The following is a 17,518-nucleotide window of genomic DNA, read 5'->3' as shown; positions in this document are numbered from 1 at the left end:
AAAAGTACATTTGTTTTAGATTTTTAAAATCTATGTATTAAAATACAGTTCAAATTCATTATCAAGAGTCAATCCACCCATTCAAGAGAAGGCAAGTATACAAATGGCAGGGAAACGCAAAAAAGTTAAGGTTGTATCACCATATTCAAAGTTCATAAACTGATGATGGTCCAATAGCATTATACAAAAAAAACCCATAAGAATATTTTTATTATCTACTGGTACAGTTCAAGCAATAGCACACTTGTCCAGCATCAATAAGCTAGAAATGTGTCTAGCTCCAATTCCCAGTATAAGAGAAGAGGAACTGGGGGTGGTATCTTTGTTTCCCTTTTCTCCTGAAATTTACCCAAAGACCCTATTCAAGCTACTTGGTTAGGTGTCAGTGGCTCATATCTATAATCAGTCCTACCTCCTTAGGAGACTGAGATCTCAGACTTTTGGTTTTGAGCCAGCCTGGGAAGACAAATCCTTAAGACTTTAAAGTGTCTGGTACTGGGACTTGAATGCTAGGCCTGGATGCTACCCTTGAGCTTTTGTTCTCAAGGCTTACCCTACCACGTGAGCTATAGTTCCACCTTCAATATTTTTTTATATTCCCTTTTTTATGGGTCATGGGTCTTGAACTAAGCCTGGGTACTGTCCCTGAGCTCTTCAGCTCAAGGCCACCGTCTTACCCTTGAGCCAAGCCCCACTTCCCATTTTCTAGAGGTTAATTGGAAACAAGAGTCTCAAGTTCTTTTGTGCCCGGGCTGGCTTTGAACCTTGATCCTCAGATCTCAGCCTCCTAAGTAGCTAGGATTACAGGTGTGAGCCACCGCACCCGGCTCCAACATTTTTTTTTCTATGTATGTGGTACACCAAGGAGTCAGACATAGGTTTTCATGAATGCTAGGCAAGCAACCTACCACTAGGCCAAACTCTTGGCCCCTTTCCCCTCCAACTTTTTGTGGTTAACTGGAGATAAAAAGTCTCACGGACTGTATGGGCTAGCTTTGAACAACGATCCTTAGATCTCTTCCTCCTGTATAGGTACTATAGGTATGTGCCACCAGTGCCTGGTTTGCCTTCTTTAATCCATTTAAGGATGGTGGCTCAACTATTTGAGTCATACCTCCACTTCTGGCTTTTTGCCAAATTCCATTCTAGTTCCTTCCCAGCAACCATATTCAAGAGTGTTCACCCCATAATACCTTTACAACTGAGTGTCACTGTATGTGAGAGCCTGATTCTCTTATACACTTGCATACACAATCACCACCATTTAATTGTCAACTCATTACATTATAGAATGGTAAACCATCTTCAATTTGCTAAGGCCTTAAATTTTTTTTTAAATTGAAAAGCATTTCTAAGCCATGTGCTAGTGGCTCACATCTGAGCTCTGAGGATTGTGGCTCAAAGCCAGCCTGGGCAGGAAAAAATTGTGCCACTTTTAATTCCAATTAAGCTCCATAAAAGCTAGAAGTGGAGCTATAGCTCTATTAGTGGCTCTCAAGAGCCACTAGCCTTCAGCAAAAATGTTCAGCCCAGTAACAGCACCCCCCAAAAAAAGCAAGTAGCATAGAAGAAATTACCTGTGCTACATATATCCAAAACATTACAAGAAAAAGGAGCTATTTCAGTATAAAAGCAGGTAGGGGCTATAAAAAGTACTATTAGAATACTTTTCTGAACACATGTGTATGTAACCATATGACATAACTTTTCATATGTTGGGTACTACTTGAAGCACTTTAATCTTTATAATGTATACATTAGAAACTATCATCCCTCTTTACAAATGAGGTGAGTGAAAATAAACTACCTTTATCAGTAAGCAGCTAAAGGGGATTCAAGCCCAGAGAACTCACAGTTCTTTAACTGCTACACTACCTCTCAGTCTCATTGGTAACTTGAAAATAGAAATTATAAAAACAACATTTTGTTTGACTTATCAACTTGGCAAAGGAAAAAAGACCAATAATTAAATTGGTGATACCAAGTAGGACTGAGGCTGTCAACACAACTCATGAACTCATCAATACATAAAACTAAAACAAAACTGAAGATACAATTAAGCCATCTCTCACTTTTGTCTTCCATTTTATATACCTAAATTACATAGTGTTACATGACGTCCATGTTTTTTCAACATGGAGAAATTTTTCTTCCATTTGCCTTAACAATTGCTGAACAATTATTTGAATACTTTCTTGCCTTAGCATTCAAAGTAGCACCTTTATTAATTCAACTTCCTTCTCTAATCCAAATATGTTTTATTTTATTTTTTTTGCTTTTCCCTTAATCTGAGCGGGTAATCCTACCATATACACTTCTCCAATGAATGACAGTCTCATCATTCCCTCCTACACCTTTCCTGGGATTAAAACAACAACAGCAACAACAACAACAACGACAAAAACATGCTTTAATCTCCCAGTGTTATTTTCTTATCACTGTGCCAAAATACCTGACACACACAAGTACAGAAACTTTTTTTTTTTGGCTTAAGATTTCAGTCCATAGCCCTTAGTTCCATGGATTCTGGGCCTATAGTGGTAGGAATGTATAACAGGGTTACTTACCTGACTATAGTCAGAACAGGTAGCCAAACATGCCCCTCATCAACATACAGCAACAAGAAGAGACCTCCCCACAGTGACTTTACTTCCTACAGTTAGACCCAGCCTCCTAAAATCTCCAGAACTTTCCAAAGTACAATCACCAGCTAGAGACTAAGCTCAATACATGAACCTGTGGGAGATATTTCAAATTCAAACCATTTTCACCGCACTACTTGAATCACTCACCACTGCCTCTTAAGTCTTACAAAGAATTTATTTAACTGTAGTCCAGTAGCTCATGCCTGTAATTCCAACTACTCAGAGGGTTGAGAATTGTCTGTAGTTTGAAGCCCGGAAATATTTGAGAGATCCCTTCTCCAAAATAACTATCAAAAAAGCTGAGCTAGAGGCATGGCTCAGTGGTAGAGTGTCAGCTGAGTTAAGTAAGAAGTCCGGATCAGACTCAGTACTGGAATGCTTCTGATCATGATCATGATCATGATCCAAGGTAATGAAATTGCTTGAAATTAAAGGATCCTTTAATTGAGCAATGTCTATGGATAGGTTTGAATTATTTTAACAAAACACATGAAGCTTTGTGCATATGAGTAATCTCAGTCCATAGTGCTCTACTAATAGATAAATCAAACTACTTTTCAGCACTCATCCACTTTGCCCTCTTATCATTAGACATGAGCGGCTGCCAATAGTAACCAACTCTCCTCCTTCTACCCACTCAGTCCCTTAAAACTCTAATCCTCTTAGACTTAAAGGAGATTGGATTCCAGATTCTTTTTTTTGGTAAAGGAGAAAGGTGGCAGATAGCAGTGATGGCGTGCGTGCGTATGCTCAAGTATGCACCATACCTAGGACTTCAGTTTAGGGCCTGGGCACAGTCTTCACTTCTGGCACTTTGGTGGTTAACTTGGAGAATCTCATGAACTTTCCTGCCAGGAATAGCTTCAAACATCAATCCTCAGATCTCAGCTACTTCAGTAGCTAGGACAGCTAGGATTATAGGCATTCAGTTACCATCCCCAGTAATGGCACAGTTTTGAACACTGAAATTGAGGTAAAAACATCCCTCTAGATAATTGACTCTGTAACTGCATAATTCAGGCAAAAAACTTTATGGTCTTAAGAAAATTACTTTCAAAGGGGTAGAAGGGGCGGGGGGTTTGGCCTAGTGGATTGTGCTTGCCTAGCATGCACAATACCCAAGTTCAATTTCTCAATACCACATACTTAGAAAAAGCTGGAAGTGGTGCTGTGGCTCTAGCCTAGAGAAAGCCCAAGGACAGTACTCAGATGCTGACTGAGGTCAAACCCCAGGACTGGCAAATAAAAGGGTCGAAGGATATAGATTCAGTAGCATCACATAAGAGTCTTTTTGTCGTTGTTTTTAATCATCTTCTGAAAAGAAGTAGTATGTCACAATTTGGGGTAGTTATAGTATGCTCTCAAGTATGGAATAAGTGGAGATGGAGGCCCAAAGACACATTGAAATTAAGAGGTAGTTTTTAGGTACATCTGTATAGTCTATTCAGAATTAGGGGCAATTCTGCATAAATTAGAAAACAGGCTAGAAGTCATGTGACTAGGCTGAAGAACAGGTAAAAAGTAGGTATGCTTACAAATAATTCTATAACCATGTCCACACTAAACCATCTCTTTGCAAGTATTCCCAGAAAGCAACACAAATGTCTATCCCTTGATGGACAATATGCGTATAGCTAAAAGGCAATCCTTTTAAACAAAGGGACCTTAAAGTAAACTGTAAAAGTGACAATGTAATTATCTCCTTTCTAACATATCTTTAAGACCACAGAATTAAATCATTTTCCTTTTGTAGGATATTCAGTATGTAATACATCAATTTACTTATCTCTCTCTGACAGGATCTCACTATGTAGCTACATACTGATGTCCCTCTAAGTTTTAGTCTTTACATTCAGAAACTAAGGCGCCTTAAGTAAAAAGTTAAAGTTTAGTCATTTAAGAAATATGTACTGAGCAAATACTATAGACCACAATTGATTCTAATCATAGGGGAATATAGCATAGAACAATGTGCATATATTAACTATGCTATTGTAGAACTATTATTAGTGATCAAGGAAAGACTCAACTAACAAATAAACAGCAATAACCCAAATACTATGACAAATACTATAATTCAAATACTATAACTCAATACTATGACTTGAGTTTCAGAGGAAAAATTTGATTGCTTATGCTTAAAGTCATATTATCTTTACTTAGGAATTTGCTCTATTTCAGTTCTATGTACCAAAATCAAAAGGAAAGTTAGTCAATTGCCTTTCATTCCTTGCATGTCTGTTTAATAGAAATCCATGGTTTTTGTTTTTCGTTCTTAAAAGATTTGACTTACCAGAGGCAAGATATTTAACTATGAAACACAAGTTATACCATGCACTAGCCCTCACTACTTTAAACTCTTAAAACTTTAATTTTGACTGTCTTATGTAAACTAGAAACCATTTTCAATTGATATGTTAGCAGAGGGGAAAAATTATAAAATACAATGGCTTATGTCTTGCACAGTGGGGCAACATAAAAAAAAACTGTATATGTTTAGGAAGTAGCACTGGCTCAAAGTCGTAGAGCAGTAACTTTGAGCTGAAGAGCTTAGGGACAGCACCCAGACTCTAGAGTTCAAGCTCCAGGATTGACAAAAACTAGTCTTGAGTACAAATAGGATTAGGAACAGTGCCTAGACCTAGAGTTCAAGCCCCAGGACCAGCAAAACAACAACCAAAAACTGTGGTTAAATCCTTAGAAATTTCTAAAGGCATATATAGAATGTAGAAACTTTTTTTTTTGATCATGGGGCATGAACTCTGGGCCTGGGTGTTGTCCCTGAGCTCTTTAGCTCAATGCTACTGCCCTACCCCTTGAGACACAGAGCTACATCTAGTGGTTAATTGGAGATAAGTGTCTCATGTACTTTAGTGCCCAGGCTGGTTTTGAACCTTGATCTTCAGATCTCAGCCTCCTGAGTAACTAGGAATACAGGCGTGAGCCTCCGCGCTCTACTAGAACATAGAAACTTTTAATTAAGGAAGGAAGCCAGCATTTCTTATGACCTCCAACTTTTAGTTGCAGAGGTTCTATTGCAGCAATGAGTGGCAGACCTGCCTGGGGCTCCTTTCTTCCATCCATAGGTACAAGCCAAGAATAGTACAGTACCAACTGTGCTCACTCCATCTTACCCACCTAGGCCAAGATTCTACAACAGGAGATAAGCTTGAGACTAAAAGCCAATTCCTCCACTCAGTAATCTGCTCAAGAATTAGGGGTGGTACAGTCCACCTCAAGTACTGAAGCAGTAATATACAGGCTTTGTTATGGAGAAAGGAATCCCTTAAGAACAGATTTCTGAAGTTCTCATAACTAAACCGATTTCATTTGGACCAACAAACTGAAGTTCCATGAAAATAAACATCACCCATCTAGTAGTTCACCAAAGAGAAATCAGGGAAAGAGAACTAAGAACACCTTTCCTGGATCAGAATAAATCCTTATCAACTGGTATCATACATCACTGAAAAACATGAGGATTTAGTTGACTCTGATTGAGGGACAATTTATATCCTGAGGCATCATGTAAAACAATAGAACTATCAGTCAGCAAGTACTTAATAGAGGCTATGTTTTGAATAACACACACATCCCTCTGTATAAATCACCCAATACAGAGATAATAGAAACTCTATAATGCTACTCAGAAGGATTAGTTGGAGGTGTGAGTGGGGGATAGGACAAGTGGGGTTAGGGTGTAGTAACACTAATCTATCAACCACACACACACAAAAAAAATCTTTACAAAAATGAATCACAGGCTACATACTGGGTGGATGGAGCCACAGAAGATAGACTTCAGCCAAAATTGTTCACATTGGGCTTGGAGTTGGCTCAGATGTTAACAGCACCTGCCTAGAAAATATAAAATCTCCCAAGCTGCAATCAATAAATAAGCTAGTAAATAAGCAAACAAACAAGTCTCTGGTGAGGGTGGCAGATAAGCAAACAGTTCCCAAAGTTACTGCTACATGATATGAAGGATTCAGGGGTTTTCTTTTTTAGTTTTGTTTTGGGGGGGAGGGGTCATGGGACTTGAACTAGGCCTGGACACGGTCCCTGAGCTCTTCAGCTGAAAGCTACCGCCCTACCCTTGAGCCACAGCCCCACTTCCCATTTTCTAGAGGTTAATTGAAGATAAAGAGTCTCAGGTCCTTTGGTGCCCAGGCTAGCTTTGAAACTTGATCCTCAGATCTCAGCCACCTGAGTAGCTAGGATTATAGGCGTGAGTCACCATGTCCAGCAAGGATTCAGTTTTAAGCCAGAAATGAGACATGCAAAGAAGAAAGAATGTATGGCCTACATTCAGAAAAACATAGGTTGTTAGAGAGTCCAGATGTCAGACTCAGCAAAGACTTCCAAACAGTTATCTGATCATATGAATAACATTTATTGAAATGAAAAAAGCTATCTCATATATATATATATATATATATGTTCAAAGAACTAAAGGAAATCATGTTCAAAGGAAAAATAAGGGCAATTTCTAAATGGTCTATAATTAAGGAGACAAAAAGAGATAAGTTAACGAGAGAGATAAATGTTAATTTTAATGATGAAAAGTATGAGGAAGTGGCGCTGTGGCCCAAAAGGGCAGAGCACTAGGCTTGAGCTGAAGAGCGCAGAGACAGTGTTCAGGCCCAGAGCTCAAGCCCATGATCAACACCCCCCCCACAAAAAAATGCAATGAAAAAGTCACCTAAGTGGTTTAACAACAGTACTATTAAAAGATTAAGAGGAAAGAATCAGTAAACTCAGGATTACTTGATATAGGTAACTTAATGTGAATTAATGCACCTTCTATCTGGCAAATATCATGTAACCTTTTTATTAATTACAATAAAAATATTTTAAAAAAACAAAGAGAAAGTGAGAAGAACATCAAAGAAATGTATGGCACAATTAAGAATACCAATGTATGGGTAATGAGTCCCTGAAAGGAAAAGTAATAGAAAAGGTGAAGAAATTATGGTCAAGCAGGGTAGGGAATAGGAAGGGGTTACAGGGACAAAATGAGGGATGGGGTAACAATGAACAAAAACAAATATACTCAACAATATATACCTAACTATGTAACTGTAACCCCCTGCTCATCACTTTTTCAGCAACCAATTAAAAGAGAAAACCTGCTTTCCATGAAAAACATTCATCTATACATTCAAGAAGCTTGATACATTTCAAGTAGGACAAATGTAAAAATCCAGAGGGAGCATCATAACCAAACAGCCCAAAAGTCAAACACAGAATCTTGAAATGGCAAGAAGCAAAACATCATACACAAAGATATCTCAGTAAGACTAATAGCTGATTTTTAATCATTAACTCAAGATGGATCAAAGACCACATTAAGAAAAAAAATTGCTAATCTCAATCAGGTATAGTGGTGCACAATTTAAAGCTCAGCATATAGAAGACTGACACAAGGAGATCAAGAGACTTTAAGCTATCCTAAAATATTTAGTGAAGAACTTCACTCAAAAATACTGAGGGCAGGGGCTGGGAGGGCCAGGGCTGGCCATGGCTCATGCCTGTAATCCTAGCTACTCAGGAGGCTGTTATCTGAGGATCAAGGTTCAAAGCCAGCCCAGGCACAAAAGGACCTGAGACTTATCTCCAATTAACCTCTAGAAAACGGGAAGTGAAGCTTGGCTCAAGGGTAGGGTGGTAGCCTTGAGCTGAAGAGCTCAGGAACAGCGCCCAGGCAACATGACCCCCGCCCACACACAAAATACTGAGGAGCAAGCCGCGAGTTTGGCCTAGTGGCAGAGTGCTTGCCTAGCAGGCACAAACACCCAGGTTGGATTCCTAGGTACCACATACATAGAAAAAGCCGGAATTGGTGCTGTGGCTCAAGGGGTAGAGCTCTAGCCTTGAGAAAGTCCAAGGGCAGTGCCCAGGCCCTGAGTTCAAGCCAAGACTGGCAAAAACAAAAAAGCAAAACAAAACAATCTAAGGGCACATATCAATGATCTAGTATTTGGTGATGACTTTTCTTGGCTATAACATCAACATTAAGAATTAAAGAAACAGGGCCGGGAGTTTGGCCTAATGGGAGAGTGCTTGCCTAGCATGCACGCAGACCCTGGTTCGAATCCTTGGTACACATGCATAGAAAAAGCTGGAAGTGGTGCTGTGGACTCAAGTAGTAGAGCACTAGACTTGAGGAAAGACCCAAGGCCAGTGTTCAGGCCCTGAGTTCAAGTCCCAGGACTGGCAAAAAATAAAAAAAGAAAAAGAATTAAAGAAACAAGTAAGGATAGGTGCCTGTGGTTCATGCACGTAAACCTAGCTACTTCGGAAGCTGAGACCTGAGGATTGTAGTTTGAAGCCAGACTGAGTAAGAAAGTCCCTGGGACTCTTATCTCCAATTAACCAACAGAAACCAAAAACAAAAAAACAAAACAGAAGCAGAGCTGTGGCTCAAGTGGTTGAGTGCTAGCTTTGAGGAAAATATAGCTCAGGGACAGTCCCCAGGCTGAGTTCAAGCCTCAAGCCCCGGAACCACCAAGAGAGAGATGGGAGTTGGGAAATAGAGGAGAGAAGGTAAACTTTATTTAACTTAAAACTCTTTGTTAAATAATCTGGTCCAGTGCATGGGAGTTGGGGGGGGGGGAACATTTAGGCAAGTAGATTTCTCAGAGATTGGTCTCCAAATCAGATGGTCTTAGGCAAATAATGCAGAGCGGAACCTTTTCCTGCTTTTGCACTCCTTTATTGACACAACCCAATAAAAAAAAGGAAGCTTAACTGAAAAAAATTTAAAAACTTTTTTAGTGATGTAGCACAGTGGTAGTAGAGTGCTTGTTCCTACCCAGGCACTGGGTTCAACTGCCACATCAAAAAGTAGTTTAAAAGCTCAAAAACAAAGACTTACAGCTTAAAGTTCTAAGGACAATAAAGAGTCAACCCCAAAAAGAGAAGAAAATCACAACCTGTGAAAAATCTTAAAGAGATTTGTATCTAAAATATACAAAGAATCTATGCAATATAATAATAGAGTGCAATGGAAAACGGGCAAAAGATCAGAAAAGATATTCCTTCAAAGATATACAAGCAGCCAATAACCACAAGAAAAGATGTTTATCATTAACTACCAGGGAAATGTATAACAAAACCACAAGTTGATACTACTGTACATCCACTAGGATGTTATAATAAAGCTGATAAGCTGGGCGCCAGTGGCTGTAATCCTAGCCACTCAGGAAGCTGAGATCTGAGGATCAAGGTTCAAAGCCAGGCCCAGCACTGAAAAGTCCGTGAGACTTTAAATCTCCAATTAACCACCAGAAAACTGGAAGTGGTGCTATGGTTCAAGAAGTAGGGTGGTAGCCTTGAGCTGAAGAACTCAGGGACAATGCCCAGGCCCAGAGTTCAAGTCCCAGGACAAAAAAATAAATAAAATAAAAATAAAAATGACAAAAATGGGGAGAAACTGGAAGCCTGTGTGTTGTTGGTGGGAAAATGAAATGGTACAGTTACCATGGGAAGCGGTATGGCAATTCCTCAAAAGCATAATCCTATGATATGGCAATTCCTCGTCTTTGTACCAAGAGAATTCAAAGTAGACTTGAACAGATATATCTGCACACCCATTATCATAAAAACATTATACGCAAATGGTGGAAGCATGCCAGGTGCTTTAGGTAATGCCTGTAATCCTAGCTACTCAGGAGGCTGAGATCTGAGGATCACAGTTCAAACCCTCTCACCTCCAATTAACCACCTGAAAACTGAAAGGGGCTCTGTGGCTCAGAGTTGTAGAGTGCTAGCCTTGAGCTGAAGAGCTCAGGGACAGTGCCCAAGCACAGAGTTCAAATCCCATGACCGACCAAAAAAAAAAAAGGAACAATGTGGTATGCATAATCAGCAGAGTAGACTTTTACTTTTAGAAGGGTATGCTGCTGCACGAATGAAATCTGAGGACAAAACGTCCTGTTTTGTGACTGTCAAGTCACAAATACTCAAATACTGTATAGCTTTATATTAGGTAGCTAGAATGATCAAATTCATAGAGAAAGTAGAATGGTGGTGGGTTGTCAGTTTTCCCCTAATACATGCATGTTTTGCCCTAGAAGTTACAGAAATTGAATGTAGTATGGAAGTGCTAGGTAGGAGACCCAAGTGCTTATTGCCTTATATTCTTCTTATTGGCTTTGGCTACTTCAAATAAAAGATTTATGCAGTTCTACCAAATCTTTATGCATTGTAATTTATCTTCTTTCTCAGGAGCTGCAACCCTTCTTTATATCTACAATTCCTTCTAACACATCACCTATTTAATTTTAAAGTCCTGTATTTACTATAGGTTGGCAAGCATTTACAGACTTTAAGACCGTGGTGGTGCTTGAACTCTGAGCTTGGGCATTGTCCCTGAGCTCTTCAGCTAGTACTCTACCACACTGAGCCACAGGGCCACTAAGACTCCTGAGCTGCTAGGATTACAGGTGCAAGCCACCTGCCCCCAGCTCCTGTTTTTGTTTTTTTTTTTTTAATTTTGCAAATGGCAGGATTTTCTGACAATGCATATAATAAAATAGCCCTATAAATACTAATCTTAATCTTCAAATATCTTATTCTCTTAAGGTGGCTAACACTTCTTAAGATGATTGGAAAGTTTTGATGAGAGAATGTATATCAAGTGCCAGGTACACGAAAGGGACCTGGTAACTGGTAGGTATTTTAACAAGATGCTGATCATTTCTTGAAATGCTTATTAAATTATTGCCCATTTTGACAATACTAATTTTTGAATCTTCAGAGGCTCCTTATTATCTCCTTATCATCTCAACTACAAATTACTAAGATTTTCCTGCTTTGGTATACAAATAAACAAATACAAGTTTTTACTAATACAATTATTTTTCTACTATTTTAACATAAAACCCTATCACAGTTTATAACTATACTGTCCTATTTTTATCTTTGGTAGCATTTAGTTTGAATTAGGGTTTTCATGTTGCTAGACAAGCCCTCTACCATTGCTTCCAGCCCATTCTACTATTCAAAAGGTGAATTTCTTCTCTTTTTCTAGAGTGCAGCAGGCTTTACAAAGGGGAGTTCATGATGACATTTCCACACATATATGCAATACATCCTAATCAATCTCACTTCCTCTATCATTCTCTCTTATTACTTTCTCTCCTCCTTTTTTTGGTACCCGTCCTTGAACTCAAGGCCTGGGGACTGTCCCTGAGCGCTTTTGCTCAAAGCTGGCTAGCACGTTACCACTTGAGCCATGGCTCCACTTCTGGCTTTTTTTGGTGATTAACTGGATGCCCTACCCAGACTGACTTCAAACCGCAAATCAATCAGCCTTTTGAGTAGCTAGATTAAACATGTGAACTACTATGCCTTCCTCTCTTAAAACAGTTTTCAAAAGATTTCATTATTCTATTCTCATATACAAACTACACTGATCATATTCCCCCTCACACTCCCTTATCCAACCCCTCCTGAATGGTTTCCACCCCTCCCCAACAGAGCCTGTTTTACTAAATTCCCTGTAATACAATTCATAGAATAATATTCTTATTGCGGCTGAAATCTGAGGATCATGGTTCAAAGCCAGACTGGGCAGGAAAATCTATGAGACTCTTAGCTCCAATTAGCCACTAGAAAACCTAAAGTGGTGCTGTGGCTCAAGGTGGTAGAGAGTTTAGTCTCTGGGTTCAAACCCCATGACTGATGGGGGGAAAGGGGGGAGTGGGAGGGAGGAAAGGAGGGAAAGAGACAGACAGACATACCAGTTAGCTGAGTGCTTGGTGATATCGAGTATAATCCTAGCTATGTGAGAGACAGAATGGGAAGATCACAGTTTAAGACCAGACTAGGCCAAAAAAAAAATCATGAGATCTTTGTCCATCCATAGCTGGGTTCAAGGCCCACCACAACTATCATCCCAGGAACTATGGAGAGCTTCAAATAGTGAATAGATATTTGGCTGGCAGGAAGAGAGAAAGTATCTCAAAAATATAGCTGGGTCCTAGTGGAACATGCCTAAAACTCTAGTTACTCTGGAGGCTGCGATCTCAGGACTGTGGTTTGAAGCCAGTGAGGAAGGAAAAGTCCATGAGATTCTTAACTCCAACAAACAACCAAAAAGCCAGAAGTAGAGCTGTGGTTCAAGTGCCAGTATTGAGCAGAAAAACCAAGGGGCAGCACGCAGGCCCAATGTTCAAACCCTGATAGAAGAACACAAAAATACAAATAACCAGCATAAAACAAGGCTGGAAGCAAGGACAAACAGTAGTACAGTGCTTGCCTAGTAAGCATGAAGCTCTGAGTTCAAACCTCAATACTGCAAGACAAAAATCAAAAAAGTAGGATGATGACATAATAATTATCCAACCTAGCTGTTCAATCAAAGAATATACAAACAAGCCATCTATTTTGTAGAAATAACTACTTTTTTTTGCCAGTCCTGGAGCTTGCACTCAGGGTCTGAGCACTGTCCTTGGGCACTGGTGTCTCACACTTGTATACCAAGTTACTTAGGAGGCTGAGATCTGAGGATCATGTTTCAAAGTCAGCCCAGGCAAGGAAGTCTGTGAAACTCATACCTCCAATTAAGCACTAGAAAACTAGAAGTGGTGCAGTGGCTCCAAGTGATAGAGCACTAGCCAGATTAAAAAAAAATCAAAACCCCAACCAAAAATAAAAAACCCTTTCAAAGTAGACTAGTTCTTTATCACTTGAGCCTCAGTGCCACTTCCAGCTTTTTCTGGGAAGTTTACTGGAGATAGGAGTCTCACAAACTTTTTTGCTCTAGCTGGCTTCAAACCTTGATCTTCAGATCTTAGCCTTCTAGTAGCTAAGAGTACAGGCATGACCCACCAGCACCCAACTGTTACAATTAACTATTACTAAGTAAAGAAAAAAGGAAAGAAAGAGGGAAGGAAGATCTTCTATCAGCTAATATCTAACAAGTTTGAACTTTAAGGAAAGGAGATTCAGGGCTACTAACCTAAGTCCAATGAAAATCGAGATTACAAATACAGCCTAGATTATGGATAAAAGGCATAGAACACGAAACAGTTCAAAGTTCTCATAAGTCTCTCACACATTATACTAAATTGTAAGACACAATGCCATCACATTTCTCAACCCACAGCAAAGTAACCAAGAGAGAAACAGAGCCAGGTGCCGGTGCCTGTAATCCTAGCTACTCAGGATCCTAGCTATTGAGATCTGAGAACTGTAGTACAAAGCCAGCCCAGGCAGGAAAGTCCATGAAACTCTTCTATCCAATTAACTACCAGAACACTGAAGTGGTGCTGTGACTCAAAGTGAAAGAGCATCAGCCTTGACCAAAAGAAGCTCAGAGACAGTGTCTAGGTCCTAAGATCAAGCCCCAAAATTCACAAGAGAGAAAGGGGTGGGAGGAGAGACTGTAAAAATGACTTAATGAAAACAGAGATAAAGAGATTCTAAAGCCTTTTAGTATACATTTAAACCATCCTGTAAACCTCAAGAGCCAAAGAAGATGAAAAGCAACAGATGCCTAAAATGAAACAGGCTATTATGTTCATGATATGACTGGTATTAGCAAACAATGGGAATCCTCTGAAAAGGATATTGAGAAAACAAAACTACCCATGGGAAAACATGCAGGGTTTATGGAGAACTGGGAGTTATGTGGTAAATGGTGATGGGGGGCGTTAAAAAGGGGTAGAAAATCAAGTTGGAAAGTCAACTTCATTTTGAGAGTTTTGAATATTAATATCAACTTTGTGGGGCCGGGATTGTGGCTTAGTGGTAGAGTGCCTGTATAGCATGCATGAAGTCCTGGGTCCAATCATTCAATACTGCATAAACAAAAATAGTAAAATTTTAAAAACTTTTTGTGTTGAGCTTTGAGTATTCACAAAAGCAATACCAAAAAATAGGGCAGAATACTGGGGCACCGGTGGCTCACACCTGTAATTCTTACTACTCAGGAGGCTGAGATCTGAAGATTTTGGTTCAAAGCCAGCACAGCACTAAAGTCCATGAAACTCTTATCTCCAATTAACACCCAATTACCAGAAAACTGGAAGTAGTGCTGTGGCTCAAGAGGTAGAGCCATAGCCTTGAGCTGAAGAGCTCAAGGACAACACCCAGGCCCAGAGTTCAAGTTCCATGACCAAAAAAGGGGGGGGGAACAAAATGAAAACATCTCTTGGCTGAGCATGGTAGTATATAGTGATAGTTTATAGGTACTTGGGAAGCTGAGGAAAGAGGATTCCTTGAACCTACAGGTCAAGGACCAGTCTGGATAAACATGAAGATCTTGTCTAAAAAAGGGTGAAGGGCCAGGAGTTTGGCCTAGTGGTAGAATGGTTGCCTAGCAGGCATCAAGACCCGGGTTCAATTCCTTGGTACCACACACACAGAAAAGGCTGGGGCTGGGAGTTTGGCCTAATGGTAGAGTGCTTGCCTAGCATGCACAAAGACCCAGGTTGGATTCCTCGGTACCAAGTACATTCAAAAAAGCTGGAAGTGGTGCTATGGCTCAAGTAGTAGAGCTCTAGCCTACCACTTAAAAAGGGTGAGGTGTGGATGTTCTCAGGACAAACAACACAAAATGGCACATGCTTAATTCCTGTGGCAAAGGACCCATGAGAATGTGATTTAAACTTATTGCATAAACTCATGAGAAACTTTGAATTAAATAATAATTATCAGAAACTCAAAGAAAAATATTCATTTCAAAGTGCCCATCACACTTGTAATCCTAGCTACTGAGGAGGCTAAGATCTGAGGGTTACAGTTCAAAACCAGCCCCGGCAGAAAAGTCCATGTGACACTTAACTCCAATAAACTACTTAGAAAAAGCCAAAAGCAGTGCTGTGGCTCAAGTGGTAGAGTGCTAGCCTTAAGCACAAAGAGGTTAATTCCTAGGACTGGCAAAAAATTATTTAATTCCTAATTTCACAGGTTCTAATCTCTGAAGTGTTCGTGGAAACTGATTTTTAAACTCATATACAACAGGGACAATTCCTTTTTCTTACTTTGTATTCCTCTTACTAGGTTCAATACCCAATACGTAGTACATATCCATATAATGTAGACATTAAATGTAATTGTTAAACTTAAAAGTACAAGATAGAGGGGCCGGGAGTTTGGCCTAGTGGTTAAAGTGCTTGCCTAGCATGCACAAAGACCTGGGTTCGATTCCTTGGTATAGAAAAAAAGCTGGAAGTGGTGCTGAGGCTCAAGTGGTAGAGCTCTAGCCTTGAGAAAGTCCAAGGACAGTGCTCAGGCCCTGAGCTCAAGCCCAGGACTGGCAAAAGAAAAAAAAAGTACAAGATAGAGTTAAAAGTTATAGTCATGAAACAAAAGAAAAGTCAAATATTTTAAAAGGTGGAATTAATCTTTAAATCAGTAATTATCTAAGGGGTATCCTCTACATGGGAACTTATTACATACTTCAGACTTAACTGAATCAAACTGGGGGTAGACACAGCAACCTATTTTAACAAGCCTTCTAGGTTTGAGAATAACTGCTCTAAACCCCAAATCAGCAAGCAATAGTTATAAAACAAATCCAGTCTCTTGTTTTGTTCAGTCCACAAGATAGCTAAGAATGGATTATTCACAATTTTGATAGGGAACATTAAGTTAAAATCCCATTTAAGAAAAATACTGGCTTATTACCCCCCTCAAACCAAATTGTTTCGCTCATTAGACCTGAATTATCCTTAATTGTACCCCATTATCATTATTATTTTAATTTCATTATACAAATTTATCCAAAGTCCTTCTTAGCCCCAAAGTCCACAATATTTATTATGTGGTATTTTACAGAAATGGTTCTGTTAAAAAAAGGTTCTGCTCTGAACTGTAGGTGATATCAAGAAGAACAACCATAACTATATTCACTATCTTGATCAGAATATTCTGCTAATGTAGACCATGGTCTATTACCATTTGGCAACTTTCACTCTTCTTAGTATTGACTAGTAACAAGTAGACTAACAAAGTTCAACCAAGCTGGGAGCAATGGTTCACACATGTAAACCCAGCTACCAGGAAGGCAGAAATCTGGAGGACCAAAGTTTAAAGCCAGCCCAGGCAAAAAAAAAATGACACTTTGAAAAAGGGACTAAGGAGTGTGGTTACAGTGGCTGAACACATATCTATCATGTATGAAGACAGTTTCAGTCAAACTCCAGCATCATACCCTGAAAAATAAATTCAAGTAAATAGTTGAATTTACAATTAACTCTTAATAGCCTGAAGTCAAGCAGTTAAGAAATGGGCCTAAAAGACAGGAATGGAACTTCTACTCCCCTTTTTCTCTATATTTTTCCTTCTCAATTCACATTACAGACGATGGGATCTAACATCCCAAATCACCCAAAATATAATTCCTAACCCATGTCTAGCATGTTCAAAGCCATGTGATTGTCAGTTACAGAAAGGATATATGTGTGAATCAAAATGATGATGCATCATCAATTCTGTACAAGCAATTTGAGGTTATGAAGTCAAATTATAGCTCCAGCTTTTGCCATTCAGGTAATCAGTTAAGTTGTTCTAAACAGTATTATTTTAGGTGCTCTGTAATACCTAAAGGTAAAGGACAGAATCCTAAACCATTACCAGAGAAGAGAATATAGTGATCATTTTATGAGTAACTATAAAGGTAATAGCTTAGAAAATGTGATTTCTTAGATATGAAAAGATTCACAAAGAATATATGCATGATATCTTGATGTTTCCTCATCTTTTTTTTTGCCAGTTCTGGCCCTTGAACTCAGTGCCTGGGAGCTGTTCTTGAGCTTTCTCAAGGCTAGTACCCTGCACCACTTGAGCTACACCATTTCTGGCTTTTTTCTGTGTATGTGGAACCCAGGGCTTTGTGCATGCCAGGTAGGCCACACTCTCGG

The 17,518-nt window shown here is 39.4% G+C and overlaps 1 protein-coding gene across 5 annotated transcripts in view; it reads right to left on the bottom strand.

Moving 5' to 3' along the window:
* Window positions 1-17,518, bottom strand: part of Usp9x (ubiquitin specific peptidase 9 X-linked) — a 130,734-nt gene that overhangs the window by 106,747 nt on the left and 6,469 nt on the right. The gene's annotated exons all lie outside the window — the stretch shown is intronic.

This window comes from Megascapheus bottae, chromosome X (assembly GCF_031878675.1).
Source record: "Megascapheus bottae isolate mThoBot1 chromosome X, mThoBot2.hap1, whole genome shotgun sequence".
NCBI classification, from domain to species: Eukaryota; Metazoa; Chordata; class Mammalia; order Rodentia; family Geomyidae; genus Megascapheus; species Megascapheus bottae.
Note: the sequence above shows the minus strand (reverse complement) of the source record. Positions and strands in the feature narration are given on the sequence as shown.